This window comes from Pseudophryne corroboree, chromosome 6 (assembly GCF_028390025.1).
Source record: "Pseudophryne corroboree isolate aPseCor3 chromosome 6, aPseCor3.hap2, whole genome shotgun sequence".
Classification (NCBI taxonomy): Eukaryota; Metazoa; Chordata; class Amphibia; order Anura; family Myobatrachidae; genus Pseudophryne; species Pseudophryne corroboree.
This window is the reverse complement of record NC_086449.1, coordinates 313,136,148-313,152,068: the sequence shown is the minus strand read 5'-3', so window position 1 is coordinate 313,152,068 and position 15,921 is coordinate 313,136,148. Positions and strand designations below refer to the sequence as shown.

General features: G+C 46.8%; 1 protein-coding gene across 1 annotated transcript in view; it reads left to right on the top strand.

Annotated features, from left to right (window-relative positions):
• The first annotated feature begins 286 nt into the window (after positions 1-286).
• Positions 287-15,921, top strand: part of OTUD7A (OTU deubiquitinase 7A) — a 461,376-nt gene continuing 445,741 nt past the window's right edge. Inside the window, exon 1 of the mRNA XM_063926250.1 lies at positions 287-441. The gene's annotated coding sequence lies outside the window, so the exon portion shown is untranslated. The remainder of the gene's footprint in view (positions 442-15,921) is intronic.

Below are 15,921 nucleotides of genomic sequence, written 5' to 3'. Positions count from 1 at the left end.
TAAGACATCAGCCAATCACCGCTCGTCTTGCATCCCAACTTAAACGTCAGCAAGTATTCTGTCTCTGTCCCCAAGCCCCGCCCCTTATTTTCTACCTGCTCACTCCTGCCATCTACTGGGAGGTGTTCACCTGTGCGGCCGCGCTTGTTGTGATAGACAGTTGGCTGAGCCAATGAGCTGCGCCTTACTGTGTCTCTCACCGTTTCTTCTCCTTCACTGCGTTCTAAATGCCTCGCTCCGTGGGCGGGGCCAGGCTGGGTGACGTCAGGCATCTTGAAGACAAGGGGGCAGGTCTCCCAGCTCTGCAGGGTGAAGTGAGCAGATCGGATGCTGCTGTGTATAGTGATTGGGATTGGAGCAGCCTGTGTCAGACCCGCTAGCCTGGCTCCGTTAGCTGGATGCGGGGATATCCATGGAGGAGACGGGGAATGCATGAGGCTGGTAAGTGACAAGGATGCTGGTGGGATGCATTAAAGCGTCTTAGGTGTAAATGGACTGTGTGCATTGTTGTTGTGTGTCTGCAGTGCAGAGCCGGGACAGAATCAGTGCTCACTGTCTTATGTCCCTGGTGCATGGTCACTCCGCATTGTCTGATCACCTTGAATGGACGTACTAGTAGCCTGGGAATTTGCACTGCAGTGCCAGGACTCCCCTTTAAATGCGCTGCTGCTGTGACCTCCACACTGTGCAGTCACTACTGGTTGGTCCCATTCACAGAGAACAATCATGCTCAGCAGCATCACTGTGCAGGGTTGCCAGTGTACATTGTAACATACACAATGATGAGCATGAAATTGCAATTGTGTGTCACATGTAATTCTGATTGCCGGGTCACTGGCTGGTTTGTCATATGCATGTATATCGGGGTCACCATTTGTCAATTCACATGCACTTGTGATATTGGGGTCACCGTCACTGTTGTGAGAATCGCTCTGTTGTCATATAAGGGTCAATTGGTGTGAATGTCACATGCAGTTGTCATCAGTTGCACCATGTGTCACATGGAATTGTAACATTGGGGTCACTTGCTGAAAGTGTATCATGGAATTGTAATATTAGAATCTGTATATTGTGTGTCACATGGTATTGTCATCTCAGTTGTGAATGTCCTGGGCACAATTATATTGGGGTGTTGATTTGGTGATATATGGCATAATTAATGATGAGACTGTAATGTAGTGTATCATTATGGTACTATATGTGTAATGGCAATTTGATATGGCACACTCGGAATTGTAATGTCGGAATTATTGTGTACAGCACTTTACTGCATCTATGGAAAGCTCCTTGTACCCTTATATATTGTCTATTATTATTTTTTTTTTTACTGTGTACAATAAGTACCAGCCTTCCTAATTCCAGTATGTTTCTGTACTAATATATTGTTAACACAGAGTACCATTTTTACTGTACCCAGATGGCAATCTTTACATGTATATGACACATCAGCCCTGGTGCTTAACAGTGTGTGCATTAAAATGGCATATCCGCCCTATTGGTATAACTTGTTTACGATGCACCAGGCCTAGTGGCATCATGCTTGCACTGCATATGGCACACCAGGCGAGGTGACATTCTGTGTACCACACCTGATGACAGTGCTTTGTGAACTGTACTTGGCATTCCACGCTTATTTTTACTGTTTTTCCGCTTATAGGTAGTGGTATCACATTATTTCTCATGTAAATAAATATCAAGAGTTGTGACAACCAAGATTACACAAAATGTTCACTATGTGGGCTTTGAGCAGATGCACATCGTCTATCTATCTATCGATCTACTTTTTTATATGCTATGAGTTTGCAATGATTGTTACCCTATTGTACAATTTTCATCTGTACATCATAAATAGAAAATTACATACATTTCTGTAGTTGGTCAGTGGTCAGACTCTGCATATTGCTTGTACTACAGCACTACAAGTGTAGGCTTGTTGACAAATATTATACCCCTTTCAGACATCCTCCAAAATCCTGAGTTTTTGCACATGAATGCTCATCAATCTGGGATTTTGGTATGTCTGAAAGGCACTGGTCGTCAACCCTGCAATTGACCTGGGTTTTTACCAGGCCTTTTGTCTCGGGTAAACAACCCGGGTTAAGTGTGAATGGTGCGACCCGGGAATTTACTCCCAGGTCGCACCTAGATGCCTTTGATTGGCGTTTACTGCCTTCAGGGGGTGGTCCTGCCTGGAGGGGGCGTGCGCCAGCTGCTGCGGTCTGTGCTGCAGTGTGTAGTAGAAGCAACCGGTGCAGCCTAGCAACAGAGACGTTACCGTTGTGGTGAGGTCTGGTGGCTGGTGTGTGACATGTATATGAGTCTGGCATGTGTGTGTATATGACATGTATGTGTGAGTGAGTGTGACGTGTGGTGTATGTGTGTATGACATGTGACATGAGAGTAGCCTGGTCTGCCCTGGCTGTCAGGGCAGACCAGTCTTATGTCTGAAAGGGGTCAACCTGGGAATTTCCCAGGTCTCAGGTTTAGTGTGAAAGGGGGTCTCCAGCAAAAACCCGGGATTTTTCAGAGGCGAAAAACCTGGGACTGAGCAGGGAAATTCCCGGGTCGTATGTCTGAAAGGGGTATAAGTTTCCTGGATGACAGACCATAAACGTTTCATAAAATGTATTGTGGCCACAATAAGGCCTTTGGACACCATGACTTGACTAAGATCCCTCAGAGCAGACTACACTGTAGATATAAAAATACAGTGGTGTTGTCCCTGGTCCAGTCTACACTTATATACATCTTTTAAAATATGTTCCTTAATTAGTTAATAATAATAATAATAATGATAATTATTATATAGTACTTTTCTCCCAATAGTACTCACAATGCTATACATTTGCATAAAAAAAAAACAAGATTAAAAAGAAACAACAGAAAAGGGATTGGTCCACAGGTTATCCACAGGATAACAATGGGATATGATGGAGCGACAGCGGATTGGCACCAAACGATCAAAAGCTTTCTGGCCTCCCAGGATGCAACGGGCCGTCCATATATCCCGGCCACTGGCTCAGGCAAATCAGTTTTTTGTTTGGTGCGGCAGAAGCCGGACCATGGTCAGATGGCTGCTGTTTTTTTTAGCAGCCCTAAGCTTTCTTATGTTATTTTTATAATCTTACTAGTTTTTTTGAGTGATCTTTCTAAACAGCGTCTTATACGCTTAGAAAGAGTCGCTCCAACAACTCTCCGCCGGGTCGCGACAACGCTTACCCATGAGTACAGTGCTGTTTCGGCGTGCGTCTGTGTCGGATATACTAGCAGGTCCAGCAGACGTTACCAGGCTGTGGCCAGAGCACGGAGAGAAGGTAAGGCATCGATTCCGCTTAGTAGATGGAATACGGACACAGCTGCACTGTATTGGGAGGAGACTACCAAACAGTAGCTGACGCGGCTGCCACCGCGGGTGCACCAGTGCTAGGCCTTAGGGATCCTAGGCACCAGGAATAGCATGAGGCCGCGATCCCTAGGGTTGATGTCAGCAGGGGGAGTCAGACGCTCTCCTGGTCGCCCCTCTCCCCGGTTCATGACCAGTTTCCGCCGAGTCTCCCGCCATGAACTGATTCCTCGCTTCCGTCTCAGACGCTACCAGAGGGGACTCGGTTGCAGCATAGGCCACTGGGTCGTTGTTCACTGAGTGCTACCCCGAGAGGTACGGTCACAGCATAGGCGGCTGTGTGACCACTGCGTATGTGTTCACTGAATGTTACCGTGAGGAGACTCTGTCGCAGCATAGGCGGCTGTGTGACCGGTGCATCTGTGTTCACTGAGCGTCTGTGTTCACTATAGGTTCCTGGAGTGGCAGTGGACACTAGTAGCGTTTGGATCCACTCAACGCTCGCTAACATATTGATCGATCACTGAAAGCGAGGTGAGTCTCCCTGTATCCCACTCTACTGAGTACAACACTACAACACTAAATTTCTATCTACTTTTTTAGTATGAATAGTTAAGTGCCTATTGCATATGAGTCTGTGTACATTTACTGTGGTTTTCTTCGCATTGCGTCTGAATACGTTAAATCTGTTTATACAGGATTCAGTAAATGTTCGCCTACATACTTAAAAAAGTGTTTATAGTTGATGATGTGCTCATATGACTAATATATAACCTGTGACTGGCTGCTAGTGTGATTGCTGACTTTAATATATGTTTGTCAGATGTTTCTGCTGATCCTCAATGCTGGTGCATGGGTAGGGTCAGATTGATATCACTTTAGAAGGTTAAAGTGATTACAGTCACAAATTGTGTAGTACACTGTGAAAGTGCTGATTATTTATCATGTCTAAGAGTGGCAAAGGTGACGAAGGTACACTTACAGCAACACTCATATCATGTTTGTCTTGCAAAACAATATTATCCTCTCAGGATCTAGTTCAGGATGGTTTATGTGCAAATTGTTTTGCTTTTCAGCAGAACACAAGGCAGATCCCTGTACAACATCAGGTACAGATGGATCCACCTTGGGCTATGTTTGCACAGACTTTGTCTAGTATAGCTGAACGGATAATTTCTACAGCTTCTGTACCAGGAATAGGGTACCCATACATGCAGCTCCCTACCTACAGTATATCCTTTCCCCCAGCAGCTTCTCAAATGAAACAAGCTGATAAACCGATGGTAAGTAAATCTTCACCTTCACAGTCTACACATGACGATTCATCGGAAGATGAAAGCTCAGTTTACTCTACTTCGACATACGTAGAGGAGGAAGAAGGTCTCAGCTCAGTAGATCTAGCTGAATTAATTAGAGCAGTGTAGGCCATTGTATCCTTAGAAGACTCAGCAGAGCCTGTGTTAAAAACCAAGGCACCTGTGTTTAAATGTCCCAAAACAGTTAAGACTGAGTTTCCAGGGTCAGACCAGCTGACGGAAATAATGGAAGAGGCTTGGGCAACACCCAATAAAAAATATAGAATTCCCACAAAAGGGATTCCAATTATCCTTTTCCAGCCGGGGACTGTTTAAAAAGGGAGGTGGCACCTAAAGTAGATATGCATGTGATTCGATTAGTGCGAAAATATATATTGCCTTTGCCGTCAACATCTTTAAATGATGTTACGGATAGGAGAGTGGATGGTTTTCTAAAAACCATATTTTCCCTGTCTGGAGCAGTCATAAGGCCGGCCATGGCTTCAGCTTGGATGGCAAAGGCAGTGGCTGCCTGGGCTGATGCATTGGAAGGTGATTTTTCATCAGCTTCTAGAGAGCAAAAATCCTATATAGCCCATATTAAACAGGCTGCAGTTTTCTTGGAAGAAGCTGCATTAGATATGGGTACTATTGCTTCTAGGGCATCAGCCTCAACAATAGCTGCTCGCAGAGCAGTTTGGTTACGTACGTGGAAAGCTGATTCAGAATCTAAGAAGGTTTTGGAATCTTTGCCTTTTGCTGGAAATATTCTGTTTGGTTAAGAACTGACAGATATTCTGGAGTCAGAAGCAGACTCCAAGAAGGTCAAGTTTCCTTCCACATATAACCCCAAACCTAGGGGTCCGGTTTTCCGGGCTTTTCGGTCTCAAGGAAAAGCAAAGGGAAAAAGTGATCGTAAGCAGCCCCAATACAATAAGTTTGGTAAGTCAAAAAAAGCATCGGGCTACCAGAGGGCTAGCTTCCAAACCAGAAGATAAGCCATCAGCTTGATGGTGTGGGCCTCCTCCTGGGGGACCCCAGGGTAAAGGGCCGACTTCTTCAGTTTGCACAGATCTGGCGGCAGTCTACAACAGATGCCTGGGTGCAAGAAGCGGTATCTCTAGGTTATGTTTTTCCCTTCAAGAAGCATCCTCCTCGAAGGTTCTTCTGCACCAGCCCGTCTCAGGTAGAGACGAAGGCCAGGGCTTTGCAAGAAGCAGTTCAGAAATTGCTTCAGTCAGGAGTAGTCATTCCAATACCCTCTGCACAATGGGGACAGGGTTTTTACTCCAACCTATTTTTAGTTCAGAAGCCAAATGGGTCATTTCGGCCCATTCTCAATCTCAAAATGCTAAACAAATATATTTGGGTACCGAGGTTCCACATGGAGACGTTACGCTCCATAGTTTTGGCCATGGAACCACGGGATTATATGGTATTTCTGGATATTCAGGATGCTCCTATAGCACTGTCCTATCAGTGTTATCTCAGGTTCGCTATCCTCCAGCAGCATTTCCAGTTACAGGCCCTACCCTTTGAGTTAGCCACAGCCCCCAGAGTATTTACCAAAATTATGGTGGTTATGGCAGCTTATCTCCGCAAGCAGGGGATAAGAATTTTTCCATACCTTGACGACCTTTTAATCCTGGCACAATCTCAGGAATTGCTCCTGTGCCATCTCCAACAGAAAATAACATGACTGCAGAGGCACGGGTGGCTCATAAATTGGGCAAAATCAACTCTGTTGCCATCACAACGGATGACTCACTTGGGGGCTGTACTGGATTCAGGTCTGCAGAAAGTATTTTTTACCTCAGAACAAAATATCCAGAGTGCAGTCAAGGATTCAGTACTTGTTACACAGTCAAACGATATCCATTCACGCAGCAATGCGAGTGATGGGTTTGATGGTGTCAACATTCGACATGGTGGAGTATGCACAATTCAACTCAAGCCCGTTGCAGCGTCTTATTCTGGCCAGATGGAATGGAATACATCAGACAATAAAGAAACAGACTACGGTACTCTCAGAAAAAGTGAGAAAGTCATTAGCCTAGTGGCTACAGACATCCCATCTAGACAAGGGGAGACCCTTTTGGATATCAGATTGGGAGATCCTGACAGCAGATGCCAGTCTTCAGGGCTGGGGAGCAGTGTCCAGAAAATTATGGTTCCAGGGACAATGGACCAGAGAAGAAAGTTGCCTGCCAATAAACCTGTTAGAACTTCGGGCCATATACATGGCACTGATTCAGGCAAAAGACATTCTTCAAGGAAAACCAGTCCAGATCCGCTTGGACCATGCGACGACAGTAACGTACCTCAACCATCAGAGAGAAACTCGCAGCCAAAAAGCAATGAAGGAGGTAAGTCACATACTAAAGTGGGTAGAACTCCATCTTCCAGCCTTGTCCGCAGTGTTTGTTCCGGGAGTCCAAAACTGGGAAGCGGACTTTCTCAGTCGACACACCATTCAAGCAAGCGAATGGGCGCTACACCCAGAGGTCTTTCAGACTCTAGTAGACAGATGGAGGTTGCCAGAAATAGATCTCATGGCATCCCGTCTGAACAACAAAGTGCCCGCATACGGGTCAAGAACAAAGGATCCCGTAGCGACCTGTGTGGATGCCTTGTCAGTGAGATGGGACTTTCAGCTGGCTTATCTGTTTCCTCTGATCACCCAGGGTGGTGAGGAAAATAAAGCAAGCAAAGGGTGCCGTGATTTTAATAGCTCCGGCTTGGCCCAGAAGGCATTGATACACAGATCTGCAGAGATTGTCGATGGATGCTCCATTTCTGCTCCCTCAACGTCCAGATCTACTGACGCAGGGTCCCTGATATCACAGACATCTGGATCGACTGTCTTTGACGGCGTGGCTCTTGAAACCTCTATCCTAAAGTCAAGAGGATTCTCTAAACAGGTAATTCAAATAATGCTCAGAGCAAGGAAACCCTCCTCAGCTCGTATTTATCATAGAATATGGCAGGCCTATATTCATTGGTGCAGCGAAGGAGGTATGGACCCGAAATCTTTTAGAGTTTAGGGTCCTAGCATTCCTTCATGCAGGAATGTATAAAGGTTTGAAGGTGGCTTCCTTAAGAGTGCAGGTATCGGCATTGACTGTATGGTTCCAAAAAGAAAATTGCCAATATTCAGGATGTGCGTACTTTTTTCCAGGGAATGCTGCGCATTCAACCTCCCTTTGTTCCGCCTACAGGACCGTGAGACTTATGTTTAGTCCTGAAAGCCCTTCAAGTTGCCCCATTTGAACCACTAAACAAGGTGGATCTTAAATGGTTGACAACAAAAGTACTCTTTCTACTGACTATGGCATCAGCTAGAAGAGTATCATATTTAGGAGCGCTGTCATGTCGTTCCCCATTTCTGATTTTTTTTATCCAGATAAAGCAGTTCTCAGAACTAGGTCTGGGTATCTTCCGAAGGTGCTGTCTAAATTCCAACTTAATTAAGAAATTGTAATCCTGGCTTTTCAGGTATCGGGACTTTCTGCGGGAGATGCGCCGCTGGATGTAGTCTGGGCATTAAGGATCTACGTGGATCATACCAGTGCCATCAGAAAGACAGATTCTCTCTTCGTTCCCTACGGTTTTCACAAAAGAGGATGGCCTGCCACCAGGGGCGTAGCCAGAACTTTGTGGGCCCCATAGAAACATTTTGAAGGGACCCCCGTCCCTATGCTTCTAGAGAGACACTTTTCTGCAGCAGTTGTTAATTTTATGCCTTATAATAATGCCTGGTTCATTTTCTGAACCATAGTAGAGCCTCATTTAATGTTATGCCCCATAGTAGTGCCCTAGTTTCTTTTATGAATCGCTGTAGTGCTTAAGTCCACCATATGACACATTTCAGAGCTGCCAGTACACATGATGCCGCACAGTACCTCCAATTCACATTATTATATATAGGGCCAGTTCATTTTATACCACACTGCAACGAGCAGATCAAGGGTCATACCTAGATATATTGCAGGCCCCAAGGAAAAAGTTTGAAAGGACCCCTACGTACCACCCAATGGCAAAAAATGTATGTAACACATGTAACTTTGACGTCTCAGCTCTGGGCCCCACAGCAGCTGCACTGCCTGCACCTATGGTAGCTACGTCCTTGCCTGCTACTAAACAGAGGCTGGCAAGATGGCTTCGAATGACGATTTCAGAAGCATATTCTCAAGCTGATCTCCCTGTTCCGGCTAATGTCTCTGCTTACTCTACGCGTAAGGTAGGTACTTCATGGGCAGCACAACATGGTGCTTCAGCAGAACAGAAATGCAAGGCAGCCACATGGTCTTCCATTAACACATTCATTAGACATTTCTTTGGATACTTTTGCCTCTCTTGACGCTGAATTAGGCGTAGGGTTCTCCTGTCCAATCAGGAGCGTCCCCACCACTAAATTGCTTTGGGAAATCCCATTGTTATCCTGTGGATAACCTGTGGACCCTGCCGTAGAAATATACGTTATGGTAAGACTTTACCGTTGATAACGATATTTCTCCTAAGTCCACAGGTTCCACAGGGATCCCACCCTGACGCACCTGATTTGAGGATCCTTCTACTCACTAACCTCTTCCTTCCTGTATGGAAGGGTGTGCATGTGTGTTCTTCTCGCCTGATTAGGGCTCTACATGATGCTCCTGCCTTGTGCTTTGGAATGCAACTGATTTGCCTGAGCCAGTGGGCGGGATATATGGACGAGCTCGTTGCATCCTGGGAGGCCAGAAAGCTTTTGATCGTTTGGGGCCAATCCGCTGTCGCTCCATCATATCCCATTGTTATCCTGTGGAACCTGTGGACTTAGGAGAAATACCGTTGTCAACGGTAAGTTCTTACCATAACGTATATTTTTAAGGAACTAAGGGTACATTAATGAAATTAATGAAATAAAAGGGGTGTGGCCTTGTGACATGCCCCCATGTTCATCACTCTGGGGTGTGTCCAGCACCCCTGAGATAATGGCCTGTTCCCAAACTATCTCCTTAACTGTGCAGATGCTGGCATCTGTTCATTAGCGTGAGTGCTCCCCCTAACTCCTCCCTCCCCAGATGGTCACTGTGGCCGGCGAGACAGTTCCTGAAAGGCGTGACTGTCCCTCCCAAAGTGGAACAGTTGGGGAGTACGTCAGTATAGTTAACCAACTAATCTAGTACCTTGTAATATTGTTGGGTTTTAATTTCATTACGCACATAGACAGGTCAAATAGGATTTTACATCATTTCTCTTACGTCCTAGAGCAGAGATTTTCAACCTTATACAACTCGCGGCACACTGAACAAGATATCACTATTGCCAGGGCATACTCAAATATAATGGTGATGCATGGTGCAGCTGCATGTCCTGGGATGTCATGTCGCAGCTTCTCCATAGGTAATGCCTGAGCCACATCTGAGAAAGCTAGAAGAGCCCAACACTGCCCGGGACCAAAATTAGAGCTGGCTCTACAACCACTAAACCCACCATTATTGATCGTTCCAGGGCCTCAGTAGCGGCAAAACACTGACTGGCCTGGCTGTGCTTCTATGGCGGCACACCTGGAGACTGCTCAGGACACACTAATGTGCCACGGCACAGTGGTTAAAAAAACACTGTCCTAGAGGATACTGGGGTCCACATTAGTACCATGGGGTATAGACTGGTCCACTAGGAGCCATGGGAACTTTATGAAATTGATAGTGTGGGCTGGCTCCTCCCTCTATGCCCTTCCTACCAGACTCAGTTTAGAAAATGTGCCCAGAGGAGTTGGTCACGCTTGGGAAGCTCCTTAAGAGTTTTCTGCATTTATTTTCCTTTTTATTGTTTTCAGGCAGGTCTGCCTAGCACCAGACTGCCTGCTTCGTGGGACTTAGGGGGGAACGGCCCAACCTCCCTAGGGTTAATTGTCTTGTTCTCTGCTGACAGGACACTGAGCTCCTGAGGGTCCCATTCGCAAGCCCCACAACGGCGAGCGTACAGACCCGCAGCACGCCGCCTCCCCTAACAGAGCCAGAAGTAAGAAAAGTGGTGAATAGGTGGCTGGCGTCCCGGTTAGCGGGTCGCCGGCTGTAATGGTGGCACAAGGCGTAGGAGTACAGCGCTGACAAGCAGGCTGCGCTCTTGGCTTCAGAGGCATACAGGGTGCTATGTGTTCCGCTGTGAGGGGCGAGCTGAAGCCACAACACACACATACCCACACTGGCAGCAATTCTACAGGGGTTTTAACCCACTGTAGAACAGAAATTACCTCAGCCAGTATAAAAAAAACCCGGGAAGACCATGCGCCATCAAGGGGGCGGGGCTTCACTATGAGCGGATCCAGCAGCTCACCAGCACCATTTTCCCTCTGCAGTCTGGCAGGGAAGCGCAGCTCCTCCACAAGGACTCCAGAGCATCTCAGCGGTACCAGGGGGTCATAGTGGGGGGGGGGGGGGGGCAGTATTTGGTATACTAAACCCTATTTAGGGTACTTGGTTTGTGACCCAGCTAAACTTGTACTTTAGCTATAGGGGTGCTGTGTGGCTGGCTCCATTATACTCTGTGTCTCCCTAGAGGGCTCTGTGTGGGTTAACTATGTTTTACCCTATTTTCCTGTGTGTGTGTGTGCGTGTGCGTGTGTGTGTGTGTGTGTGTGTGTGTGTGTTCTTTCACATTTACTATGTCAAAGGAGTGTGTATCATGCACAGCAGAGTGTTTTTTTCCTCAATATGGGGGATCACTGCCGTGTACTCAGGATAGTACACTTTCTCAGGCTAGTGGATCTGAACCAGTATGGTTATATTCATTAAAAAGGATGATTTCAAATATTTCGAATAAATTATCCCAAAATGAGAAGGAGACACAATACTTAAGGCTGATACTGATGATGGTGGACTCGGGAGGTAGGGATGCAGCTTTGTCACAGGGAATACAGGCCCTGATAGAAGCTATTAGAGATGTCCTGCACATCCCTGATAAGGTATCAGAGGACGAGGAGGAATCTTATTTTAATGTGAAAAGGAAATCCTCAGCTACTTTCCCTGCATCTAAGGAATTAAATTCCCTATTTGAAGCAACTTGGGTAAATCCTGACAAGAAGTTTCAGGTCCCAAAATGGTTACTCACATCCTTCCCGTTTCCTCAGGATGACAGGAAAAAATGGTAAAACCCACCGATAGTTGACGCATCGATTTCTAGGCTGTCACATAAGATAATTTTACCTGTTCCTGGGGCAGCTTCCTTGAAGGATGCTGCAGACTGCAAGATTGAGACCACTCTCAAATCTCTGTACACAGTTGCAGGGTTGGCCCAGAGACCCACTATAGCTTGTGCATGGATCTCTAGGGCCATTGCTAAATGGTCAGGTAATCTAATTGACGGGTTAGATTCCTTATCCAGGGGGGAGATAATTTTACTCCTACAGCATATACAGGATTCTACTAACTTTATGGTGGAGGCCATTAAGGAAATTGGTTTTCTCAATGCACGCACCACTGCCATGGCAGTGTCAGCACGCAGGGGCTTGTGGCTACGCCAGTGGACTGTGGATGCGGATTCCAGGAAAGGCGTGGAAAGCCTACCTTTCACAGGTGAAGCCCCTTTCAGAGATGAACTGGATACGTGGATATCCAAAGCTATGGCGGGTAAGTCTACATACCTTCCTTCCGCAGCTCCCCCGGCTAGAAAATCTTACACTGCTCCAACTCTGCAGTCCTTGCGGACAGCAAAGTTTAAAAACAAAACCAAAGGTTCTTCTACGGCCTTCAAAGGCAATAGAGGTAAACCCAGAAAACCAGCAACTGCAGGTTCACAGGAACAGAACCCCGGGTCTGCTTCCTCTAAGCCTTCAGCATGACGGTGGACCGCACTGCCTGGAAGACAGGCAGGTGGGAGCCCATTTGAGATTCTTCAATCACATATGGGCAACGTCATGCCAGGATCGTTGGGTCAAAGATCTTATATCCCAGGGCTACAGACTGGAGTTTCAGGAACTCCCACCGCACAAATTCTTCAAATCATGCTTAACAGCTTCTCAAGAAGCAAGTATGACTTTACAGGAAGCAATTCAGAAACTGGTGCGGACTCAGGTCATTGTTCCAGTTCCACTTCAGCTGCAAAACCAGGGTTATTATTCCAACCTGTTTGTAGTTCCGAAACCGGACGGTTCGGTAAGGCCCATTTTAAATCTCAAGTCGTTAAACCCGTACTTACGGTTGTTCAAGTTCAAGATGGAGTCTCTGAGAGTGGTGATCTCTGGTCTGGAGGCACTAGAATTCTTGGTGTCTCTGGATATCAAGGATGTGTACCTTCATATTCCAATTTGGCCGCCTCATCAGGCTTATCTAAGGTTTGCATTACAGGACTGTCACTACCAGTTCCAAGCCCTGCCATTTGGCCTCTCTACGGTACCGAGGGTGTTCACCAAGGTAATGGCAGAGATGATGTTTCTCCTCCGCAAACAGGGAGTGACCATAATACCGTACCTGGGCGATCTGCTGCTAAAAGCACCATCCAGGGAGAGGTTGTTAGTCAACATTGCCCTCTCAACCCAACTACTCCAGGATCTCGGGTGGATTTTGAACCTACCAAAATCTCATCTGGAACCAACACGGAGGCTTCCGTTCCTTGGGATGATATTGGATATTGAGGCGCAGGTATTCCTTCCGTTGGAAAAAGCATTGGTGATCCAGTCGATGGTGTGGGATGATCTAAGACAAACCCGGACATCGGTGCATCTATGCATTTGCCCTCTGGGAAAGATGGTAGCCTCTTATGAGGTGCTACAGTACGGAAGGTTTCATGCAAGGCTCTTCCAGCTGGATCTGTTGGACAAATGGTCTGGATCGCATCTTCACATGCACCAGAGGATCCATCTGTCACCAAAAGCCAGGATTTCTCTTCTGTGGTGGCTTCAGACTTCTCACCTGACCAAGGGCCGAAGGTTCAGAATTCAAAATTGGATTCTGGTAACCACAGACACAAACCTCAGAGGTTGGGGAGCAGTCACCCAGGGGAAACAGTTTCAAGGAAAATGGTCAAGTCAGGAAGCCATTCGTCCAATCAACATTCCGGAGCCATATACAACCCCCTTCTACAGGCATCGCATCTTCTTCAAGATCAAGCCATTCAGGTTCAGTCGGACAATGTGACGGCAGTAATGTACATAAAACCGACAAGGCGGAACAAAGAGCAGGGCAGCAGTGTCAGAGGTAACAAGGATTCTCCTCTGGGCAGAAAGACACGCTGTGGCATTGTCCGCGATCTTCATTCCGGGAGTAGACTTCCTCAGCAGACACAACCTCCACCCAGGAGAGTGGGGCCTTCACCCGGAGGTGTTCGGGTGCTTGACACATCAGTGGGGAATGCCACAAATTGACATGATGGCCTCTCGTCTCAACAAGAAGCTCAAGTGGTATTGTTCCAGGTTGACGGACCCGCAAGTAGTGGCGGTGGATGCTCTGGTGACTCCATGGGTCTACCAGATGGTGTACGTGTTTCCAAACTCCCATTGATCCCAAAGATTCTCAAAAGAATAAAAAGGGAAAAGGTTCAAGCAATTCTCATTGCTCCAGACTGGCCGAGAAGGGTCTGTTATGCGGATCTACTGGAGATGCTCCTAGAGGACCCATGGCCTCTACCTCTTCGCAAGGACCTTCTCCAACAGGGGCCGTTTGTTTGTCTATCAAGACTTACCACGGCTACGTTTGATGGCATGGAGGTTGAGCGTAAAATTCTGGCCCAGAAAGGGATCCCGGAAAAGGTTATTCCAACCCTGATCCAAGCCAGAAGGGGGTAAAGTCTAAACATTACCACCGTATTTGGCAAAAATACATCTCTTGGTGTGAGTACAGGAAATTTCCTGCTGTGGAATTTCGACTGGGATGTTTTCTCCTTCTTCTGCAGTCAGGTGTGGATGTGGGCCTACATTTGGGCTCCATAAAAGTCCAGATTTCGGCCTTATCCATTTTCTTCCAGAAACAATTGGCTTCTCTCCCTGAGGTTCAGACATTTTTGAAGGGAGTTCTGCACATCCAACCGCCCTTTGTGCCTCCTACGGCACCTTGGGATCTCACCGTGGTATTGCACTTCCTGCAGTCGGAATGGTTTGAGCCTTTACAGGACGCTGACGTCAAGTTTCTTACGTGGAAGGCCGTCACGCTGTTGGCCTTGGCTTCTGCGAGGCGTGTGTCTGAGCTGGGGGCGTTGTCTCACAAAAGCCCCTATTTGATTTTTCATGAAGATAGGGCTGAACTCAGAACTCGACAGCAATTTCTTCAAAATTTGGTGTCTGCATTTCATATCAACCAACCTATTGTGGTTTCGGTAGTTACCGACACCTCTGCTACTTCAAAGTCCTTGGATGTTGTGAAGATCTATGTGAAGCTCGTCACAGAAAATCTGACTCTCTGTTTGTTTTTTATGATCCCAATAAAATTGGGTGTCCTGCTTCAAAGCAGACAATTGCACGCTGGATCAGACTTACTATCCAGCATGCTTATTCCACGGCAGGTTTGCCGTGTCCAAAATCTGTACAGGCCCACTCTATTAGATCGGTGGGTTCTTCCTGGGCAATTGCCCGGGGTGTCTCAGCTTTACAGCTCTGCCGAGCAGCTACTTGGTCAGGTTTGAACACGTTCGATACTTTAGCCTCTGATGACCTTCAGTTTGGTCAATCAGTTCTGCAGGAACCTCAGTACTCTCCCACCCGGATTGGTAGCTTTGATACATCCCTATGGTACTAATGTGGACCCCAGTATCCTATAGGACGTAAGAGAAAATAGGATTTTAATTACCTACCGGTAAATCCTTTTCTCGTAGTCCGTAGAGGATACTGGGTGCCCGCCCAGTGCTTTGTTTCTTCCTGCACTGTTACTTGGTTAAGTATTGTTGGTTCAGCGGTTGCTGTTCCTAGTTTAAAGTTTGGTTAGCTTGGCTTTCCTCTAGTTTGTGTGTGCTGGTTCGGAATCTCACCACTATATCCTATTATATCCTTCTCTCAAAGTATGTCCGTCTCCTCGGGCACAGTTTCGTAGACTGAGTCTGGTAGGAGGGGCATAGAGGGAGGAGCCAGCCCACACTATCAATTTCTTAAAGTGCCATGGCTCCTAGTGGACCCGTCTATACCCCATGTTACTAAATGGATCCCCAGTATCCTCTACGGACTACGGATTTACTGGTAGGTAATTCAAATCCTATTTCTCTAACATCCTAAGTGGATGCTGGGGACTCCGTAAGGACCATGGGGATTAGCGGCTCCGCAGGAGACTGGGCACAACTATAAAGAAAGCTTTTAGACTACTGGTGTGCACTGGC